Source organism: Montipora foliosa, chromosome 8 (genome assembly GCF_036669935.1).
Source record: "Montipora foliosa isolate CH-2021 chromosome 8, ASM3666993v2, whole genome shotgun sequence".
Lineage (NCBI taxonomy): Eukaryota > Metazoa > Cnidaria > Anthozoa > Scleractinia > Acroporidae > Montipora > Montipora foliosa.
In genome coordinates, this window is record NC_090876.1 from 21601749 (window position 1) to 21609129 (window position 7381).

A 7381-nucleotide genomic window follows, 5' to 3' on the forward strand; every position below is an offset into this window, starting at 1 on the left:
TGTAGTTATGTAGATAGAGGACTACCCTAATTAACTTAGTGTTAGCTTGGTGATATCCTCTGCAAATCTTGTTATTATTATTGTTATTATATTGATTGGTTTGGACTTTCTGTCGCTTTCGCGTCCAGATCAACCAAAAATTGGTTACTCTTTAGGTCGCTGAGGTCTGAAAACCTATCACTATTTGAGAAATGTCATTGATTTCATCGTTAATTTCATTTTTATGAGAATGCAGAAAGTCGAAGTCGAGATTATTTTGAAGAAAAGGTTAAGCCGTGATGCAGGACCGGCAGAAGTTTATCATTTTTCCCGCGACGTAGCTTGAGCGCATATGTTGCGCTATAATCCAGTCACGTGAAAAAAAGCTGAGTGCAGTACTTAATGGTGATATGAGGAACTTGCTTCAACCAATCAAGCCTGGGTTGCTCAAAACGTCGGTGGTTAGTGCTAACAATCGTTAAATATTATGGAAACCTATAGGTTTTGATACCTCTTAACCAACGTTTAGCTCCAACCAGGCTTCGAGCAACCATCCCCAGATGAGTTTTATACGCTGGCTATTTTATAATGCCTTATAAAACATTTTGGCGACATTACCTAACGACTAACAAAACCCATCGCGACTAACGTCCGTGCATTATGCTTCCCCAAGTTGGTGGAATCACCAGTCGTGCTTTTTTTCGCCTGTTATGATTAATAATAGCCAAAGTAAGCAGATTTTCAATGAAAGTTTATGTAAGGGAGTGAATACGCTACTGAAGATGTCAAAATGTGGTAACAACATCCGAACCACTTTTTTGTTCTAATCATAAAAATTACAATTTCATCGATTGTGATTGTTTAAAAAACTCCTATTAAATCACGTGCCAAGTTGCTATCGGACAGTTGAATAAGCCAATCACATTCAAAGTTGCAGTTTAAATCAACCAATCATAACCTTGTTTCAATTACCATAGAAACAGTGTACAGACTCATAAGTTGGGCTTTCTCTCTTTCTTTCTTTCATATCGACAATAAGCAATTTATGCCTCCTTTGTAAGTCTTTTAATGAAAATTGCTAGTTTCTTTCATAAGTTGGCACTTCTTCTTTTCTCGGAAGTTGTAATTTTTATGATTAGTTGGTAAGAGGATTTCGTGTCGTCCAATTCGGTCTTTAATCGGCCAGACCCAGAGGAACCAGCAGATCCACCACCTTCTGAATCATATCTTGATATACGCACCAGCCCCCCAGGCACAGCAGAGGTTCGCTCGGCAATTGAAAACATGAAAAACGGAAAAGCCCTAGGAATTGATTCACTTCAAGCTGAGCTGTTTAAAGCGGACATTAATACAGCATCTAGGTTATCAACGGACCTCTTCTCAAAGATTTGGGAACAAGAAGTTATTCCAAATGACTGGAGCAAAGGCCTTATATTCACGCTTCCAAAGAAAGGCGATCTCGGCAACTGTGATAATTGGAGGGGAATTACCCTACTATCTGTACCAAGTAAGATATTTTGCAGGATACTGCTTAAGCGCATTGAAAACGCTATCGATTAAACACTCGGAGAAGAACAGGCTGGGTTTAGAAGAGGACGAGGTTGTATGGATCATATCTTTGCTTTACGAAATATCCTGGAACAGTCTCTCGAATGGAAGACATCTCTTTGCATTAACTTTATCGATTTCCAAAAGGCATTCGATAGCGTGCACCGAGAGAGTCTATGGAAGATCCTTCAAGCATATGGATTACCTCCCAAGATTATCAACCTTATCAAGATGTTCTATGACAACTTCGAATTTAGTATCATCCTTGGAAACACCATTACAGAAGCATTTCCAGTAAAATCGGGAGTGCGCCAGGTTTGCATACTCTCGCCTATTCTCTTCCTTGTTACTATCGATTGGGTGATGCGTTAAGCAACTTCCCTGCGCTCTCGTGGAATACAGTGGACTATCTTCTCTCACCTTCAAGACCTTGATTTTGCTGATGATATTGCCATCCTTCCTTCAACACCTACCCATCTTCAGGAGAAATCAGACGATCTCAATACAAATGCCAAGAAAACGGGAATGATCATCAGCAAAAAGAAATCCAAAATTATGTGTGTCAACTTATAAGGCTATTCAACATCGATGTAGAGCCGTTGGAACATACTGAAGAGTTTACTTATCTCGGGAGTGTGATAACAGATAACAGTGCCCAGAAGGACATCAAGGCTAGGCTTAACAAAGCCAGGTGTGCATTTAGTAGACTTAGAAACATCTGGAAGTCTAAGCAGTATAGCCTTAAGACTAAAGTGCGCATCTACAACAGTAACGTTAAATCTGTGCTACTGTACGTATATGGCTCTGAATGCTGGAGAATTGTCAAGAGGGACATAAATAAAGTCAATGTTTTTCACAACAGCTGTCTGCGAAGGATCTGCAACATCTTCTGGCCCAACAAAATTTCCAACAATGATCTGTACCAGAAGACTGGGTGCACAAGTATGGATCTTGAAATCAAGAAACGCCGGCTTAGATGGCTGGGACATGTCTTACGAATGTCGTCGGAGAGGATACCCAAGGTTAACCGTAGGTGGACACCTGCAGGCAAAAGGAAAAGGGGAAGACCCAAAACCACCTGGAGGAAGACAGTGGAAACTGAACTTAGTGAGATGGGTTTGTCATGAGGAGAGGCACAGGCAATTGCGAAAGACAAGACCCGGTGGAAAAGAGACATTGTTGCGGCCCTATGCCCCATTGGGGGCAATAAGGACTAATATATAATTCGGTCTGTAATCATATCGTGATCAATAATCGGACGACTGCGCAGCAGGAGTCCGATATTTTTGTCACTCGTATGATTACAGACCGAATTGAACTCCACTCAGTCCTATTACCATTACTTACCCGTTTTGACGTCATCTCTGATTTGTTACTAAACGGATACACGGCATCATGGACTCTATTTGTTAAACAACTTCACCGACAAACTTCTCATTTTTAAATAATACGGTCTAGAACAACTGGACACTTCAACCGAAGTTTTTTGTTGTTGTTTTTGAAAGTTGCTGTCTTTTATTGGTCAAAATTATTATTTATATGGCACAAATGGTGACTTTAATATAATTTATAGTTTTGATTTTTGAATTATTAAACATACACCTCTAATCCTATGAAATGATTTTCTTTTTCATAACTGTATTAGAAACTTAACAGGAACAAAAATAAAAATCAGATCAATTTTAAACATAAATACATAATCTATACCCTTTCACAGAATGATACAGAAAAAATATCCTTTTTTTTTGCTTTGCAAAAATGTTTTATAATATCATTATTTCCATTGCCTTAACGCATATATGTCAATAAATAAGTTAGCGATAGCCTTATTAAATATGATTCTATTTCTCAAAAAAAAAAAAAAAGAAAGAACAACAACAATAAGGACGAGAACAATAAATCATTTAGTGCAGTCGAAAGTGATTGCTTTTGAGATTCCCGGAGCAAAATTCACTGTTTTCTTTTTAGGTTGGCACCCATTCCTACATACAGGAATTTTAAAAAACTTATTGAAAATTGTGCGGAATTTGTAACTGGAAATGCAAGGATTGTTGGTGTCCCGAGCAACACGAGAACTGTTTGCATCTACGGCTGTTGATTCATCACTGTCCCCCTCAGATACGCGCTGGTTTCCTTGCAAATCTATTTCTCCTTCTACTTTCCATTCATTCTCGTCCTGAATTTGTCCCTGCACTAATGGAAATTCTCCTTCTTCGTCGTTTGATTTTACCAATATTTCCTGTTGACGGTCAGCTGTTAAACTATCCATGGCATCCAGATTGGGTCTGGCCGTAGTTTGTCCGTAAGAAGACAGGACTACCAATGTAACCAACAAGATGGAGAAGTGATTGGTCTTGTCCTATATATCAAATAAGTGAATAGATATCCAGAATTTCAGTTTACGATGCTGGAAAACATGTTTGGGGTTGATGTGTGTCGATTTGCCTGTCACGCATTGACTGAAAGGTTTTTTTTTTTTTTTTCAACTATGGGCTTCACATAATTACGTTGTTTATTCACGGAGATTGTTAATATCAACTGAGTTATTACTGTAAAGAAGCTGCCTAGAGATTTTTCCGGAGCTAGTCAACTTATTTTATTAACGCAGTTTCTGTGCTTGAAATACCCACCGACTCATAACCACAATTTCTCGTAAAACAAGCTCATGATCAGTCCCCTCGACTTGAAGATGTCATTTCCTCCTAAAACTACTAATGGACTTTACTGGTTTTAAAATTTGTTCTATCATTGTACTCGCTTTGATAAACTGATTGACTTTAGTTCCAAATTAAATTACCTGTTCTAAAACGCATGCATGAGCATTCAGAGTTAATGCAGCAAAGTTGTTTTAGTTCTTGAAGTAGCCCACAACGGTAGAACGCTACATTTTGAGGACAAAAATATTTTGCGTTATTACAAAATAACCAAGTTAATATTTGTAGAGACTCCATTTGAGAAATTTGGCTTTTTTTTTCTTCCTCCTGAAGTTAAATTCAATGCACTTCAAAGCCAACCCGAAATACTTGTACCAGGAAAATTAACGTCACAAGGACCTCAGCAGTGCAACTTGGAGAGAAACATTCAACTGAGCTACTGTATACTTACAAATTGTTTGCCAACTTTAAGATTCATTGTAACTTCTTGAAGAGACGGTGTCTATAGACTTAAAACTTGGTGGGTGATATACTTATGCCCCTATCATGGCTTCAAAGCTTTTATACTCTCCCATCACGATACATTTAGCATTATCGGAATAAAAGTTATAAATTTAGAAAAAAAAGGAACGTTTCAGTTTTTCGTTTACAAGTTCGTTTAAGCTGAAAAATGAATCGTCTATAATCGCACGGTTTTTCCCTTCCGTGGTTTGATTTAGTAAAGCTCAGTAATATTTTCCTTTACATAATAAGAATAGTATCAGTGCGGCGCGTAACCACCTTTGTAGAGTACAGTTCATGGTTTAAAAACTATGTACATTTTTTGTAGATTTTATTTTAACAAAAGAAAAAATAGGAATAAGCGATTAAGGACAAGTATTTAATACAATTTTCGTTTGTCAGATGCATGCTATAATTATGCATTTAATAATGGTCTAAAACAGTCTTGATGTAGCGATATCTCCATGATATCATTTCATTTGGCTGATTGATTTTTTCATTTCTAAATAGTAATAACAATTATTTTTGTGTCTTTGTTTCGTCCTCACATATTTTGTTTTTCTCATTTTATGTTTAAGTCATAAAGCGATAATCATCATGATTTAAAGCCTCGACCTGCATCCTATAACCGATACCTATTTTAAGACTAAAACGTCTGACTGACTGTACAAACTACCACAAATTAAAAATAAACAGTCAGTGTCGAGTTTCCCACACAAAAAAAGACTTCCCGTTCAGTTTTAAGAAAAGAAGAACTTGACAAAATCATGAGCACGTAATTCAAACAAAAACAATTGACCATTTTGTATGAATAATTGAGCGATAACTTCAGCTCGTGTAGAATTTAGTGTTTCACGGACTGACATAATCGCAAGCGCCTTAGTTGCTGGTACTCTTGGTTACTTTGGGAAATGGCATGTTTACGTAATTGAGGGTAGTAATATAATGAACCTGTTCTCGTTTCTCTTCTCTCTTCATTTTCCGTTCTGCCATACTCCGCAAAAAAAAACAAAAAACAAAACAAAAAAAACTACCGGTATACTGTTTTTAACATAAAAAAGCATTTTCCGCTGAATTGTGGTCTGAGAAAAAGTACAAAAGTATTAATTTTTTTCACGGCATTTCTCAAAACCAAATACCGATGTCACTATTTTATTTGTTCTTTTGTTTCAGTAATCCGAGTAGCCTGAGAACTCTTTTTTTTGACATTTATTTCAAGCGCTAGGGATCGAAGAGCAGAGGAATTCAAGATAACCCACCTAAAAACGATATTAGCACTTTAAAGGAACTGCACCGAATGATAAGGTCGGAGTCTCGAGTTTGTTACATTTTAATGATGTCTCCAATCGCAAGATCGAAACTTAAACATTCGAAAGTTACTTTAGAAAGTATTAGAAACCCCCGAAAAGTTATAGGAAGACTAGCTATTCTAGGACGTTTTCTCGTTGGACAAAACGCCGTCGGCACATGCAGTTCAGGGTTAAAAGAAGAGACATGAGCGAAATAGGTGAGGCAATCTGCAAATCTGAGTATGCAAATAAAAAGACCACGCTTCACCTTTAAAGTGCTTATCAAATAAAAATAATAAATCAAGCTTACTTGAAAGACGTTCTGAAGAAAAGAATCATGCTTTTTTCATTTTGAAATACCCCCTATCACTCGGTTTTTTTTTCCGTTACGGGAAAAGCCTTTCTGACAATCCCCTGCTAAGTATTGTTTTTACGGGTAGAGTCATCTGGGCGTATTTTTTTTAGGCATTAGGGGCTAGTAGAATTGCGTAGTCATTTACAATGACTTTGTTATTGTTTGGCTTTACCTGCCCAAGTTTCAGGGGTTATTTATGAAAGGGAAAGCCAGCAATTCTCATTTCCGCGTCAGATTCTTAGATTTTGATGTTGTGTCCCTTCGGGTGGACTTTCGTTGCCCCAGGCCCCCTTCATGTCCAGCAGGATTTTGTACAAAGCCCTCTGGGAAATGTCACTACTGTTTTTAGACGCTGCCTATGTTCAGTTTAACACGCTCTCTCTTCTAGTTGTCAACGTTTTTATATACTAGACATACTTTGTGTGCCTGTGCATCATAACCTTTTTTGAAATAAATGATTTATTCTTATTCATGTTTTCAGTCCCCCTCATCTATTTTACGTTTCGTCCTAGATATCTTACGCTCCGGTTTCTGGGACCGAGAAGCACTACCAGACGCGTCGACTTGGCGGCTAGTCAGGACAGATTGAAATCAACTGTGCTTTCCTCAAACATCAGCAGTACTTCTCTTTTGTAACACAGAGCATATCGCAAGTGGAAGAACCTCGCCGTCAGTATGCTTAACGATGATGGTTTCCCTGCTAATCCTTTTCACGTTGCTTTGTAGTTACAACACCTTTTTGAAGAGTCTCCTCTCAGTGTCATAGATTCCGCTTTTTCTGGCATAAGGCGGAAGGTTAAGTTTGCTTCGAAAAGGATTCTTGGTACCGGTATCGTTAACCGTATGAGCCCATTTCGTCTTGTTTGATCCATGATATTTGAGACAACCAAACCTTGATAACCCTGTTGAATTATTGCACAATATCACTATGTATATCCTCTCATCTGCTGGTTTCTTTAGGTTTAACAGCGTTTCGATAATCATAAGAAATTATGTTTAGATATTTTCTTTAATTTAACGAAGGGTCCATGATCATAAAAGTTCTTAAAGTTCGG